The sequence below is a fragment of the Bufo bufo genome, chromosome 5 (assembly GCF_905171765.1).
Source record: "Bufo bufo chromosome 5, aBufBuf1.1, whole genome shotgun sequence".
Classification (NCBI taxonomy): Eukaryota; Metazoa; Chordata; class Amphibia; order Anura; family Bufonidae; genus Bufo; species Bufo bufo.
Genome location: NC_053393.1, coordinates 314,536,879 through 314,553,966, shown reverse-complemented (window position 1 = coordinate 314,553,966; position 17,088 = coordinate 314,536,879).

Genomic DNA, 17,088 nt, shown 5'->3' with positions numbered 1-17,088 from the left:
AGTATTCTAATATTCACAACAGGATATTTTTTGATTAATCATATCTTCCAGCAAGCAGACATGATATGCTGAGTCATATAAAATTATCCTCACCTGTTGATATGCACACATCCAAACCTGACTAAAGAATGAAGTAAAATGGCTGCCGTCAGGGAGAAAAACAGCAATGGCCCATTGTGATATCATCATCCATGTCTGCTAAAGGGTATATAGTAAATGTATAGTGTATATAGTGTTTGTACAGGGTAAGTGTTGTTTAATTTATATATTATCTGTATATAGGGTATGTGTAGTGTGTGTGTGTATATACAGTATATATATATTATATGTGGGGTAAGTGCAATGTATATATTGTATGTATAGGATATGTGTAATTTATATAGTTTCTGTATATGGGGTAAGTTTAGTGTATGTATATGACATGTGTAGTCATTATAGTATTATATTTGGTATGTGTAGTGCATATAGTGTGTGTGTGTATATAGGATAATTAATCAATATTTAGTGTATAAGGTATGTGTACAGTATATAGTGTATGTATAAGGCAAGTATAATGTATATAGTGTATATTTAGGGTACATGTACTCTATGTAATGTATATATAGAGTAAGAATAGTCTAGTGTATATTTACGGTAAGTGTAGTCTTTATAGTATGTATATCAGGTAAGTGTAATGTAGTATATATATACTGTGCATACATAAGGTAAGTGTGGTGTATATAGTGTATGTGAAAGGTAAGTGTAGTCTATGTATAGGGTAAATGTATGCAGTGTGTATATAGGATCAGTGTAATTCATATAGTGTCTGTATATAGGTTAAGTGTAGTGTATATAGTGTATGATATCACTTCCTGCGTGATATCCATAAAATGTTACACAGTAATAGGAGAAAAGTTCTGTTCTAAATTTTACATTTTAGAAAAATCTAAGCTTGGCCTCTGCCACATAATGCACCAAAAACAAAAAAGCTTTTCTTCTGCAGTGACAGACTATACAATCATTGCATGGTGTACCAGTTGCAATCAATATTGTTATAACATTACATGGGTTGAATTCTATTTCATATATTAAATTCACATCTGTTTTGTTAGCCCTTTTGCAGTGCTTAATCCCTCCTTGTTTAGGTGGGTCCCTACACTAACACGTTATACATATAACAGGATATATTGAGTGTAACTGGTGTTATCACTTGCAGTGTGCTTTTACATTATTTTATATACAGTAGTCAGTTGTTATAGAGAAACACCAATATACTGCTTATCAGTTTGGCTTTTCAAATTAATAGTGCAAATCAGTGTAAATCCTGTTATAAAAAAAAAAAGAGTCTTAGTGTAGGGACCTATCTGAATGAGGTCGCCTTGACTTGGCAGATGGGCTCACACAATGTCATCAGATTGTGTGCTAAGAACCTCATAGAGTTTTTGAGCTTCCATATCTTAAGGAATTCATCAGTTGTCCCTCTTGAAGCATAGATACGTTCATAGAGATAGATGGCATCATTTATTTTTATTAAGGCTATGCCATGAGTGGGCAGCACGGTGGCTCACTGGTTGGCACTGGTGCCTTGCAGTACTGTGGTCCTAGGCTTGAATCTGACCAATAACAACATCTGCATGGAGTTTGTATGTTCTCCCTGTGCTTGTGTGGGTTTCCTCCAGTTTCCTCCTACACTCCAAAGACATACTAATAGGGAACTTAGATTGTGAGCCCCATTAAGGACAGTTGGATGCTAATGTCTGTAAAGAGCTGCGGTATATAGCAGCGCTATATAAGTGCATAAAATAAATAAATAAATTAGGTCTGGGCACCTTGGGAGACTTTTTGAAGAGTATGGGTTTCTACTGTAAAATACCAGAAATGCATTTTCATTCAGACATAAGGTGCAGCAAATAATGACTGTTGGGCTCCACGTTTACCCCTATCTTATATACAGGGTGGCCCACGAAAAAGTAGCCCGCCTCCAGCGATAGTATGACAAGATGAATGAGAAAGTGGATTGTTATTTTTTTAATTACCCACAAGTCACAAAAGATGCTGAAAGTGGTCCCTGTTCCGGTCTATGCATCTTTGGGCACATCGGATTATGTTGGCCGATACTGCTTGCAGCTCTACAGCAGTGATGCTGCAGAAACAAAAATGTCCTGCTCTTTCCAACAAGATGGGACAACATGCCACACCTCACTGGCACGGATTGATGAACTGTTGATGTAGGAGCAAACTGTGAGCAAGGGGTTATGGCCACCACGTTCCTCAGACTTGTCCTCGTGCAATTTTTATCTGTTGGGAAATTCAAAACAGAAAATGTCCGCTAACAATCCACATCCCTGGATGAACTGAAGGAAAATATCACAAACACTATCCGCAACATTACAAGTAGTATCAGCCGACATAATCCGACGTGCCCAAAAATGCATAGATATGAATGGGGACCACTTTCTGCATCGTGTGGCATGTGGGTTATTAAAAAAACAATCCACTTGCTCATTCATTTTGTCATACTATTGCTGGAGACTGTCTACTTTTTCGTGGGCCACCCTGTATTACCCCTTCTCAACATAGAGAAGGGATACATGATGACCTTTTTATGTGTGTCATTCCTATGCAATGACCTATTTGCGTATATTCTCCTACTAGTGACATCACTGTGTGCATTATTGCTATTTTGTGACATAACTGTGTAAATTATCTGCAATATGTACAATAAAGTCACTTCAACTTTTACATTATCCTTGTGCATCAGGGAGACCATAATAATCATAAAATTCATGTACTGGAATTGCTGCAGAAGGTGGTCGTGATAGAGTGGGGCCCAAGTCAATTTTGCTATGAAGCCCCACGGTTACTTGCTATGCCCCTGGAATGTACATTACATATAAAGATTCTGCAAGCAGCTACATTCGGCCAGGGAGCTGTCAGAATGGCTAGAGATGCTGCACAGATTTAGGGGGTCATTTCCTATATTGAAATACTCCTAAATTAGGCTTATTTCAGGCGCAGATGGCGGGTCAATGTTTAGTTGCTGTTTTAGGCGTAGAAAGTGGATGCGCTGAAGTTATAACTTCGGCGGATACCCCGTTAGCTACAGGCTTTTATTATAATAAATGTGCCCCTTAATTTCAACAGAACTTAAAGCGAACCTGTCACCTCACCACCTGGTGGCCAGGGCTGTGGGAGTGCACATAGGCCAGTGCCTTTTCCTATATTGTGTAAGCACGACCACCGCTGCTGGATTACAGGGTGGTCGAAACCATGGAAATGAGCAGTGTATAATGTCACTGAAAAATGAATCAAGCCAGCAAAGGAGGCAATATGAACAATAACAATACATTAGTAATTGCCTTGTATTAAATTTCTCTACATGATAAATGCCATTTGCTGAAGTGAGACAAGTGTTTTTGCCTTTTTTTGCCTTTTTTTTTGTTTTGTTTGGATGAATCAATATAAAAGTGTTTTTGTGCTTCAGGGTATTAAACATTGATATTTTTAATTTAACATATATATTGCTATATCACATATTTAATAGGAGGAATTAATGAAATTGCTGGACCAATTGATGGGAGGATCATGAAACCAGCCATGGAATGCCCAGTGTATAGGAGTCGAAGACACTCCTTTGTGAGTCCAGAAGACTGGAAAGCAACAAAATAGTCTCCCATTTGAAAGGCTGACCTTTCTCCCCTGGCAACTAGAGATGAGTGAATTTTATTTAAAAATTTGATTTGCCGTTTCGCCAAATAAAAAAAATTAAAATTGGTTCGATCCGAATAAATTCCCAGCGAATTACATTAAAAAACTGCTATTTCCTGGCTGCAGAGAGCCTTTATAGTGTTGTAGAACACTGTGCCTTGCAGTTACACACATATGGAGTCTGCTTTGGTAGTGAAATAATACTGTGATTTTGTATGACATGCAGATGACAGGCGTCACTCTTAGAATCACTGCACACTTCACTTATTTGGACAGTTACGGGGCCAAATAACTCAAGTATGAACTCATCCTTACAGGTCGATGTTAGCGCCAAGACCTGCAAAAATTATATATCATGTCCTATTCTTGTCCGTTTTGCTGACAAGAATAGGCATTTCTATAAAGGACCATCCGTGTTTTGCGGATCCGCAATTTGAGGACCGCAAAACACGGCACATTTGTGTGAACAAGCCCTTAATCTGAAGATATGCTAACAAATCAGAGGCCTTTGGCTAAAACTTCTCAAAGTGGTATTCGGGTAGGTGAAAGTTATCCTGCTCTATCCATTTCTATGGAAGTTCCGGAGATAGGCGAGTACAGTGCTTGGCTATCTCCGGAACACCCACAGAAATGAATGGAGCGGCCGTGCGCTTGTGCGACCGGCCGCGCAGGTCATTTCAGGGGAGCAGCAGGGGGCTTGCCCGGGATACAGGGCCCTGTTCTTGTGATTGGTGGGGGTCCCACCGGTAGTACCCCCACCAACCTGATCTGATAACTTTTTCCTACCGCAATACCCTTTTAAAGGTATATAACTAAATTAGTACATACTGTATATCAACTAATGATTTAATACCTTGTGCAATCTATCTCTAAAAGGAGATGTTAGGATTAATATGCCTAATGTAGTTGTATATCTGATAATTCCAGTCTGGCTCAACATCTTCCTCCTTGAGTCAGCCTCCACACACTAAAGTGGTTTTCTGGGAGTTTTATACTGATGTCCTATCCTCTGGATAGGTCATCAATATCTGATCGGTGGTTGTCTGACATCCGGGACCCTCGCTGATCAGCTGTTTGAGAATGCAACAGACCTTCTCACGGTTTACCAATCAGAGCGCTGTACATTGTATAGAGCTGCGCCTAGTCCATGTGACCAATGAATGTGATGTCACATGGCCTAGGGAAAGCTGAGAGAAAGCTGTGGCACTACTGCCTTCTCAAACAGCTGATTGGCGGGGGTCCCGGGTGTAGTGATGGACGAACATCGGGCGGGACGGTTCGCGAAACCGTAAGTTTGCGCAGGGCCCCATTCACTTTAAAGGCAGGCGAAGCTGGAATACCTCACAAATAGTCCCACAACATGGACAGTGGCTTATCTCCACTCTCTAGTCTTGTGTTTTTATCGCATTAAGGTTCTATAAAATAAAATACAAAATGAAAAAATGTTATTATTGTGTGTTTGGAAGCATGTGCCATGTATTGCCATGGTAGAACATGTCCTATTCTTGTCCGTTTGGGGACAAGGATTGGAAATTTCTACAGAAGTTAAAAAATAAAGGTCCGGCTTTTAGCGTATCCGCCATTTACAGACAATAAAACACTTACGACTGTGTACATGAGCCCTAATATGTATATTTACTCATATTCCTATGTAGGCCTACAGCCTGTCCACCTCATGCTGTGAGTAGAGACTTTATCTCTAGACCTCCATACATTTCCATGGGATTAAGTGATTTGCCTGTGTGAAGATTGGTGCTCATCTTATTAAACAATACCACAATGGCCCAGTTGACCCAACATCTGGTATTAGCATAATTGAATTGGATAAAAAAATAGATCACCACACAGCCTCCCAGATTCAGCGGAGCCGAAAGTCATCTTTTATCAAATACAGAAGGATCAGAACAATATGGGATACAACTCACACAATAAGATATATAATACACGCTACAAGATTGGCCGTCTATCTATAGCAGGTCCGATTCTACCTAAGCACCACTAAAGTGAAAGGAGAGAGCAGCACAACGTCGGCCACTTCCTCCTTTTCTGGCTGTGTGTGACAGGGTCTCTTTCTTGGAAATGTTACTGCAGATTTTGCTGACATTCCACAGTGGATTTCGGTGCGGATTTACCAAAGATCTAACCCTACGCATTGCAAACGGTGAAATATACAGTGGAAATCTGTAGCATAAATTAAACCAATCAGATTCTATCTTTTATTTTGGACAGCCCCTTTGGAAAATGAAATGAGGAATCTGATTGGTTGCTATGGGCAACTAAGCCAGTTCTACTTTACACCAGTTTGATAAATGACCCCCTTAATTCTTCTCTGTACCAATCCTGATTCCTATTAGTTTTGAATGTGTACTCTTTGTGGAAGCTTCCATGCTAATTTTTTTTAGATGAGATATTGGTAATTTCAAAGACAATGTATAAGAAACTGTTTATACTAAAATCTTGTTAATGTGATAGTTTGGTCGATCGCTACTTATTGGCACCAAAATAAAAGTCCACTGGAATCTGTGTAAATTCAGATGAAGCAAATGGACTTGAGGGCATGGGTGTGCATATTACACCTCAAATCTGTCATTAGACTCCCTAACTTACTATTGTTAGGGCAGCTTTTAAATGCCATAGTGATTAGGGGCCTTTCTAGTGACAAGTATATTGTAGAGTCTCCAGTCAGTCAAGAATGGGTTAATACTTGGGACCACAGTGCATGAGGTAGGTATCAATAATAAGCCCTTGTAGTAACTATGGCAACTGTGCTGCTGATGTCATAGATGCATAAGTCTATGACATAAAGAACCCACAGATAAAGGTCCCATAACAGAAGGACAAACGGCCATTTGCAGAGCAATGCTTGATGTGTCTGGAGACCTGGAGCTTCACCATCTGTAGAGGGAGGAAGGGGACGCCCGCCTAGCGTGCATGCAGCATCCTCCCTGTTTTTTAAAGGGCAAGGTTTTTGAAAGGTGGGTACATTGCTTCAAAATACAGGGATGGTAGGGAAGACAAAGAATTTGAGCCATAATTTCGGAGAGACAGCTACTACTTTGCTCCTGCGGCAGGTGCTGTGGTATTCTGACATGACCTCTCCACTGTGGTGAACTAAATAGGAGGCTGCTCCCCCCGATTCACAGAAGCGGTTTTGCCCCTGGAAGAGAAGCTTATGTTAAGCTTTACTATATAAGGGTCCATTCACACGTCCGTTGTTTCTTTCCTGATCTGTTCCGTTTTTTGCGGATCAGATCTGGACCCATTCATTTTCAATGGGTCCTGAAAAAAATCTGACATTGAGCTGTCCGTTTTTTTTCAGGACCCATTGAAAATGAATGGGTCCAGATCTGGTCCAGATCTGTTCAGCAAAAAACGGAACAGATCAGGAAAGAAACAACGGACGTGTGAATGGACCCTAAGAGTATCTTGAACTGTGCATTGGCCTCTTTTAACTGGGTTATATTTTGCTCATTATGATGAGCAGTCGATACACCCTGTAATCTCCTAATTGTCTCTCTGTCAACTGTTGTTCCCTTTGACGAAGTTCAACCCTATACCGGTTAATTTTAGAGAAGTATATGCCCCTTATATGGGCCTTCAGTGCATCCCACACATAATGAATATGTGTCGAACCTACATTGATGCCCCAGAATTCCTGTATTTCATGGTCTATCTGACCCTGCTCCCCTATCACATGCAGCCAGTGCGAGTTCAATTTAAAAGTTCTGCCTGAGGCTGGAGAATCCACCTCTCTGAGCGAGATCAGGACTGGAGAATGATCTGATATTCCATGAGGTTCATATTTCATTTTCAAAATTTGATGACACAGATCGCGACTTGCAAAGGCCAGATCAATACGGGACATTGACCCATAGGTCTGGCTAAAGCAAGAATAAATTCTCCTGTTGCCATAGAGGTGGCGCCAGATATCCACCAGCGCCAGCTCCTGGCAAGCAGAGCTCAAAGGAAATCCAGTCCGACCTCGCCCAGAAGAGGTAGAAAAATGATCCAACCCAGGATCAGGTACAGATTTAAAATCTCCGGCTACTAGTAACGGACACGGGTTTTTTGTAGCAAGATATTTAGATAATAGAGAAAAAACTGTTGATTTATATGGTGGAGGAATATAGATGAACGCCATTATAATCTCCTGCCCTTTCCAATACCCATGCAAGAAGACAAATCTCCCTTCTTTATCAATCATGTTATACACCGGTAGAAATTCCATCCCACCGTGAATGTAAACACTAACCCCTCTTGCATAAGAGGAGAAGTAAGCATGGTATTCAAAAGAAGCCCATTTTCTTTTCAATGTATAGAGCCTACCTACTGTTGCATGGGTTTCTAATAATACAACAATTGCCGGCAAATGACGGGCCACCTGATCAAACACCACCGTCCTCTTCACCCTGTCTCCGAACCCTCTCACATTCCAGAATAGAATATTACGTGGCATAGGCAGTAAATAACTTGCAATCCTGGTCCCCCATCTAGGAGAGAGACACATAAGCCTATAAAGCGAGTGACGACAGCCAATCCCTCCCTTATACCCACCCCCAAAATACCCCCTCCATGGTTGATAAGGAAAAGCACCTTACCCATCAACCTCTTCCAATCCACCAAACCTCCCCCCCCAACCACTTTTCCCCCTAGCCTCCCTCCTCCCCACAGCCATATTTTCTTTATAACCCGACCGTGTCCAGCCATTGAACGGCATCCGCCTGTGTAAAGAAAAAAACGGACCAAATCATTGTGAACCACCCTCAATTTGGCTGGGTACATCATTGAGTACCTAATGTTAGCTGCAGCTAATCTTTTTTTTTACATCAAAGAAACCTCTTCTTTTAATTTGGGTCTCAAAGAAACATCTTCTTTTAATCTGGGTATATTGATATCAAATTACCATCAAAGTATGTGTCTAATACTTCTCTTTTACGTCTAAGTACCCAGTCCCGGTCCTTGGAGCAAAGTAGTTTCGCCAGGATTGCCCCAGAAGGAGCCCCTGGATGAGGCTTCTTGGAGGGGATTCTGTGGGCCCTTTCAAAGCAGAAAGTAGATACATCATAATCTGGCCCTAGATTATCAACCAACCATTTTTGGATAAAATAATGCTGGGTTATCCTGTTCTGTCCCTTCTGGAAAACCTACTAATCGCAAGTTATATCTACGGGACCTATCTTCCAGATCTATCAGTTTCCCTCTAAGCCAGAAGCGGTCTGCATCTACCTCTTCCAATCTCTTTTTTAATAGTCTGGTCTCTGAAGTGGCAGAGTCCACTGCAGATTCCAGTTCCTTCACCTTCACTCCTAGTTTAGCCATCTCATCTCTGATTATCGTGATATCCCCTTGTACTGCTGAGAGGGACAAGGCCATCTCTGCGACAGAGGTGTTGGTAACATTTACTACTCCCAATATATCCGAGAGTTTATTATTAATACTCTCAAAACCTTCGTTCTGGGAGATACTAGCCTTTATAGTACCCAGCTCTGTCCGGTCCGTATTAACCACTCCCTGCTCAGCCTGTAGGACAGATCTTTGCACACCTCCCCTGGTTTTAGGTGGAGGGGACTTCAAAAATTTGTCTATGCGAGCCTGGGGGCTTCCCCCCTGACCACCTCTCGGCGAGGACATCCCTCCTGATTTACGGTATTTAGGCAGCATTTTAAGGGGCTCCATACACACAGTTCACACGGGGGAAAAAACAATATTAAAGCCTGCCAATATAACACACAGAGGGATCTCCAAAACCAGATCCACTGGCTGTCCGGATCGGGAAAGGGAGATCCCCCACATCAACTATAAGACCCAGACACCCTATTTCAAAATCATATAAACACGAATGGCGCACACATAGATTAAACACAGGTGAATATGACTCCTGGCGTCCAAAAAAGCTGAATACATATAGAAGGGAGGCATAAAGACTCAAGGATACACATTGACTAGAACAGAGACATGTAAATATTCCGCTGTATACGAACACCCTCCTGCCGCTATACAAACTTAAACTCAGACTATACAGGCGTAGGGCTCCTTCAACCCTAATTGGCAGTCTGATTCAAATAGCGCAGAAGGCTGCAGGCAAAAGCCACTGCAAGTCTAAAGATCTTACTGCATAAGGGTATAATAAGAGTAGATAAGTTTAACTCATAGATCGTCTGCGATGGGCCAGGCCAAGGCCTCTTCAGACCTCACGATCCAGCCCTCCAGACAGAGCCCCCAAATAGGCCTGATCCACCCAGCAAACAAGCAGACAAAATTATCAAGTCGCTCAGCAAGATTCCTACCAGAGCCTGATATTCAAAGGGCAGGACCATAGAGGTATACACACGGAGGCACCTGAGAGTCACAGGTGGCGCAGAAGGTCTTCTTCTGTGATCTCAATCCTTCGCAAGCACACAGCACACAGAAGGATTTCGGCTCCACAGACCAACATCATCCAGCCTCCACACAAGACTCCACCGACGTCCACGTCCAGGCACCCCCGCTCACCAGCATCCACCGCAGGGTCAGGAGAAAAAAAATGTACAGCAGCACCCACACGCTATTCACCAGCATCCACCGCAAGGGCAGGAGGGGAAAAGAAAGCGCAACAGCGCCCACACACCAGGACCACAGGAGCGCCACCAACTCCCGTCACCCACCAGAGGTGAGCGACTATACTTCAGCCGGTCCAACCACGGGCTCTGACTCTTTTGCGGCTAGGCAGGGTGAGGATATGGCTACAGCAGCTAGGACAATTAGGGCAGCGTCTTCAGAGCTCACGTCAGCTCCATCTTTCAAACCAGCGCTACCACGCGTCACAGAGAGCAGCTCCCGACTTACCACAGATGGACGCTCCCGGCAGGTCACAGGCTGGGCTCCGCTTTCACCATCACAGCGGGAGGCAGAGAGAAGGGGAAGTGGCGGAGGGGGGAGCGTGGCACGCACCCCTACGTCATGCCGCCTTCTCAGTACTGATGCTGGCACAGACGAATCGAATAGCGCTGGTTAAGATGAATATCTTGCCTATTGTGATGACCCGATGTGTGCTGCCCCAGTTTGGATCGATGATATCGTTTTTTACAGACTGGAGACTCTTATTAACCATCTAATATGGGGAAGGAAGAGGGTCAGGATAAAGCAAAGATATCTATGGTTGTCGGAATCAGACGGCGGGTTATCATTCCCTTTCTTTCAGGGGTATTATTTATGTGCACAGGTTCAACGTTGCTGTAGTTTTACAGATAGTTTATCAGCACGATATTTGTCGCAGGTCTTGGGAAAACCAATAGATAATATTTTTACATGTTTGGAGTCTGGTTATTTGGGGGTGAGGAAGACCCTATTGATTCCTTGGACCCTACAAATGGTTTGGAATAAGCTTAAGAGGATTTTGAAAGTCTCCTCCCCTTTTGCTTTCACCCCTTTGTGGGAGAACAGGAATGTGACGGAATTCTTTAAAATCACAGATTTTGTTTACTGGTTACGGACGGGGGTGGTTAATGTGTGTCATCTTTTTGTATGTGGACACTTTAACTCCTTTTCTGATTATAATTTCAGTGATAGTACAATATTAGATGTGTTTATGTATTCACGATTAAAACACGCGTATGAGGCCTCTAGGAATAAAGGGCATATTTGTCCACGGGAGAATGTATTTTTTTTATTTCTGTTATGCCCAGACAGATGAGAGGGTTAAGATAGCTAGTTTATATAGCAAACTTCGAACAGCACTAGCAACTGTAACTCTATATAAAAGCTCAAGTAAATGGGAGCAAGAGCTGCATTGCCCGCCGTTACAATGGTCTGGTATATATAGGAATGTAAGAAAGGCTACACTCTCTAATGCCCATAGATTAATGCAATTTAAGATCCTCCATCGGTTGTACTATACGCCAAAAACCCAAGAGAAATTCTCCCAAAATAAAGGCCGAGACTGCTGCTGCCCGAAATGTGGGTATGTGAACGCGGATTTCAGGCATTTACTTTGGGAATATACAGGGCCATCTTTAATATTGATTGGATCCTGGGCAAGAATTTACTTGGGCCCCCTGGATCCCGACACCCTAGCATGCAATCACGCCCTCCACCACAACACACACAAAAACTAAATCCACACACCTGGTAGAGTAGTAAACGTTAATAATGATGAGTGGCCACTAGAGGTGTTCCTTGGCAGTAATGTAAATACTGCTTTTTTTTTCTGAAAAGGCAGTGTTTACATTACAAAGCTTGCAGAGACAGGCTACAGACACCAGAACTACTACGTTTAGCTGTTGTGGTTCTGGTGACTATAGTGTCCCTTAATATAGAGAAGAAAAAAAGAATCCGCACAAAAGTATCAAATACAATTATAGCCATATGTAATGCTATACAGTATTCTGGGCACATGAGAGGCTTAGATACACCACTCAGGAGACAGTATCACATATGATAGACTCTTAGATACACCTCTCAAAAGACAGTGTCACATATGACATACAGCAGCTGGGCAGAAAGTATAACACATGATAGGCTTAGATACGGCGGCCCAGAGACAGTATCACATATGAAATCAGTATCAGATGATAAGCTTAGATACAGATGCTTCACAGATAATAACACAAATAAAAAACTTAGATGACTTAGAAAACTGTTTCATAAATGATAGTACTGGATGCACCTCTCAGAAGTATCACACATGATAGGCTTAGATACCTTTCTCAGAAGACAGTATCGAGGGGGGGTGCACTCACTAGCTGATGGTCAGATGGCGGGAAGCACGTAAGCGCAGAGCGGAGGACAAGTACAACGTCGGGTGTGCGCCCGCAGCTGGAGGTCAGACAGGGAGCGGACGCGTGAACCAAGGAGCAGGGCGGGCAGGTGGGGCAGGGGGGTGGGTGGTTAGGCAGTCGGGTTGACTTGTTACTCGGAGCTGTAGACTTTCATGCGCTCCGGGCCCCCCAGGGTCCCATAGCAACGGCGTGGTCTGCCTATTTTGGCGGTACGCCACTGCAGCGGGGCTCAAGAGGCAGCTGCCTTGGGCTCCCCAGGAGTAACTGGGCCCAGGGCAGCTGCACCTTTTGCCCCGTGTTAAAGACGGCCCTGGGAATGTAGCAAAAAAAAAAGGTATTGGGAACAAGTTTTTCTAGCCCTACAAAAGGAGGCCTCTTTGAGGTATAGCCCTGGGATGGTGACAGTGTTGCTGGGAGATTATGCTTTAGATATGGAAGTTCCGTCCCGGGTTAGACAGATCTGGATGAGGGGTCTGATGGTGGCAAAAGTTATTTTAGTGAGATATTGGGGTTCTGTCTCCCTACCTTTGTTAAAAGAATGGAGTCTATACCTCCAACAAATCAAAGTCTATGAGGATATGGAAAGGAAACGGAGCGCGGCACGTATGACTGTTCAGATATAGTCATTAGTTTCTATCAGAGTTGAAGTGACGACAGCCAATAGGGTGGGAAGGGGTGGCTGAATATAGTATTATTGTATGTAGTAACTGTGAATTTACAGCTCTATTTATAATTTTTGTAGCATTTTGTTATATGTTGTAGGATAGTTGACTACAGTTGTATAGTGCCTACCCTGTATTGGCTGTTTCTTCTATTATAATATGTGCTGCTTTGTATCATGAAGAAAACTAAATAAATATATTTATAAAAAAATAAAAATAGGAGGCTGCTCAGATGCAGCTTGTTACCTAAAACTGCCCAAAACCAAACCAGGCCATTGGAGTCTACGGGTCCGTGAAAACCACTTTGTTCTGTCAGTGATATTCACTGACCATTGGTAGGAGCTGTGATTGAAACTAAATTTTCAGCCTAGCAGTGTATATGGAATACAGATGACACCTGGAGGGCAAAAAACAAACACACGGATCCTTCACAGACATTTTCACGGATGAAAGACTAAGCAGCTTGACACAGATGTCATCACGGACGTGTGAAAGAGATGTTATTGTTATTGGGGCATTTATATATCACGGGGCGGCCACCAGCTCTCATTTCTCTTCACCACTCTGATACTGTGGAATCAGGGCAGTGTTAGGCCTCATTCACACATCAGTGTTTGGTCAGTGATTTCCATCAGTGATTGTGAGCCAAAACCAGAGGTGGAGCCTCCACAGACATAAGGTATAAGGGAAAGATCTGCACCTGTTCTGTGGTTAGACCCGCACCTGGTTTTGGCTCAAAATCACTGATAGAAATAACTGACCAAAAGATTAGAGTGACGCGAGGTCTACCTTATCTTGCGTGTCCATGCTGTGCTCTCACTGCACTCTCTCGCTCTCTCTCACTGAGTTCATTTCATTGGTGCAGAAAACCTGGCTTAATCTGCGCTGAAACCGCCTCCCATTGTATTCAATGGGAGGCCAAGCGGCAGTTCTTGCAGCCGAGGGTTATTGCCCCCCACAAAGCCGTACCCGGAGCCTGCTAGTGGTTTAGCTCCATTCAGTGGCAGAAAACAGCGGTTTCTGACATGGGATACACGGAGGATTTTGGAGCTGACAAAACCTACCTTTAAAGGGATTGTGTCATTTCAGCAAGTGGCATTTGTCATGGTAGGAGAAAGTTAATACAAGGCATACTAATGTATTGTGATTGTCCATATTGCCTCCTTTGCTGGCTGGATTCATTTTTTTTACCACATTATACACTGCTCGTTTCCATGGTTACGACCTCCCTGCAATCCATCAGTGGTGGACGTGCTTGCACACTGTAGAAAAAAACACCAGCCTCTCTGGTGGCTGGTACAGTGGGAGCTTATATAGGCTGGTGCTTTTTCCGATAGAGTGCAAGCACAGCCAACGCTAATGGATTGCAGGGTGGTCGTAGCCATGGAAACGAGCAGTGTATAATGTGATGGAAAAATGAATCCAGCCGGCAAAGGAGGCAATATGGACAATTACAATACATCAGTAAGTGCCTTGTATTAACTTTCTCTACATGATAAATACTATTTACTGAAGTGACACAATCCCTTTAAGGCCTCAGGCACAAAGCCGTTGCCCGGCTGTGGCCAAATTGCGGCCCGCAATCCAGAGCTACGGGTTCATACATGTTCTGTTTTTTTGCGGTGCGGACAAATCACAGATCCATTCAAGTTGAATAGGTCTCGATTCGTCATGGCCGCCGCACGGACATTGACCGTGCATTAGGAACCGCAAATTGCAGTCCCCAATGCACGGAACGACCACACAACGGCCGTGTGCATGAGGCCTAAGGCTGAGTTCACATGTATTTTAAGCATCTGTTATGCACATGTTGCCTTCGTTTTAGCCATTTCTGTCTACGATCCGTTATTTTAGACTGCAAAAAAAATATTTATGTAGGAATTTTTTCCCTCTAAAATAACGGATCCCAGACGGAAATGGCTAAAAAGGATGCAACATGTGCATAACTGAGCATAACGGAAGCTTAAAATACAGAAGAACGGAAAGCTAAACAGTGATGTGAACCTGGCCTAACAGGCACTCCAGCACTAAGATCCCGTTGGAGATTGCCACTACTTAAAAAAAAATCAGGATTTCTGTCACCTTTATAATACTGCCCTCAGATAAGGCAGCACAAATAGGTGACAAACCCCCTTTAATTTCTACCTCTCCATGGCATAAAATGTAAAGATTATTTGGATTTCATTCACACTTGACATAAGTGCAGGAATTCATCAAGATTAGTATTTGAAAAGAAAAAGTGATCAGGAAGGTAATGTCCCCTTTAACTCTGATGTTGACATCACCATGGTAACTGCAGTAAACAGACAGCTATTGGTAGGCTTGAATCGAAGAATCATCAGTTGGCTCCTTGGGAGATGAAACTGATTTTATGGTTAGTGATGAATTTCTGAGACACCCGGAGGAGCTGCTTTTACGTCCACTGCTCACGGTGGGATTTCTGGGGTAAGATACTGAGATATATCTAACTGTTATATTCAGGTGCGGGATATCTTCGTATAAAACTGGTGTGTTTTTAGTAAGCTACAATAAATACAATAAAACAGGAAAAGATGTTTAGCGTTTTCCCTAAATTCGAACGGTTTATTATGTGTCTAGGGAAAATAGGACTTTTGGTCAGGTCTACAACACTTGTGGTGAAGTTACCTAAAGAACGATGAAGTATAAAGAATGGCAGACACTGCAGATGATTGCATTAGGGCCTTATTCGCACAGTCAGTGTTTGGTCAGTGATTTCCATCAGTGATTTTGAGCCAAAACCAAGTGCGGGTCCAAAACACAGAACAGGTGCAGATCTTTCCCTTCTACCTTATGTCAGAGAGGCCGGACTAAGACGCCAGGTAAGGGGAGGCCGTCATGATGGGTTTTGGTAGGAAGGGCCTGGGTTGGAGTGAGTTAAACTGGTGGGTAGAGGTGTGGTTAGGGTAATGAGATGGGAGGAGTTAGGGGTTAAATAGAGGTGACCGGCAGGCAGCCGGTGCCATTTTGTGGAAAGCAAACTAGGGAGCAGCTTACCATGTCGCAGGTGGAGGAGATGTTACAGCAGCTGAGAGCGGCAGCGGAGGTCAGAGGTCCGGAGTGGCTACAGGAACAGGTAGCCAGCCTGCTGCAGGGGGGGGCGGCGGGGTCAGCAAGCCCGCCGCCGGGCACCACACGGTCGGGGCGGGTCCGGCCGCCGGCACGCCTGAGCCCAGAGGATACCCCCAGTGTCCGGCGCCGGGTTAGGAGCCCCTTGCGGGACCCTCCACGCCGGGGGGCCAATGTGCAGACTCCCTCCAGGTCCTCCCGGCGCGGGAGGAATCCAGTTGTTCGGCGGGGCCCAGCGAGGGGCGGGGCGGCAAGTGCTCCGTCTCCGGCAGCGTACGACAGGGAAGCAGGAGCTGGTACTGCAGGCTCCCCTCTCCAGGCGGGGGGGGGGGGGGGAGGGCTGCTCGACGTGGGAGAGGCAGCACAGCAGCAGGGGTCGCGAGGCTGTGCACCAGGAGCGAGGTGGAGTGCACAGGCCTCAGCAGCATGACGGACAGCGTACCGCTGGTCCTGCCCGCGCTGAAGATGAGGAGGTGGAGTGGTTTTCGCCGCACAGCGCGTCCAGCGTGGAGGATGCTGGGATGCCCGGTCCGAGCGGGAGAATGGCGTCTGGAGTGGTCGTTCCAGTGACGGCGGGGTCACTACGTCAGGAGTCAGGAATTCCAGCTGCGGGGTTCACAGCGCCCCGGCAGCCAGGTGAGGTGGCATTAGGAGCTTTTCTTGCGCTGGCGCAGGGTTCTGGGCTGGGTGGTTTAGGAGGGGGACAGAAAGATATGATGGCGGGTTTGGGGAGATTATTGTGTGGGTTAGCTGGTGTGGATTCTGGGAGTGGTGTGTCAGGCGGGGGGCCGATGCAGGCATGGGGTATTGGGCCTGTTGGGGGAGTGGAGACAAGGGGTTCAGGTATTGCAGCGACAGCTTCCGTGTCGGTGCAGACGCAAGCAGGGGGTGACGAC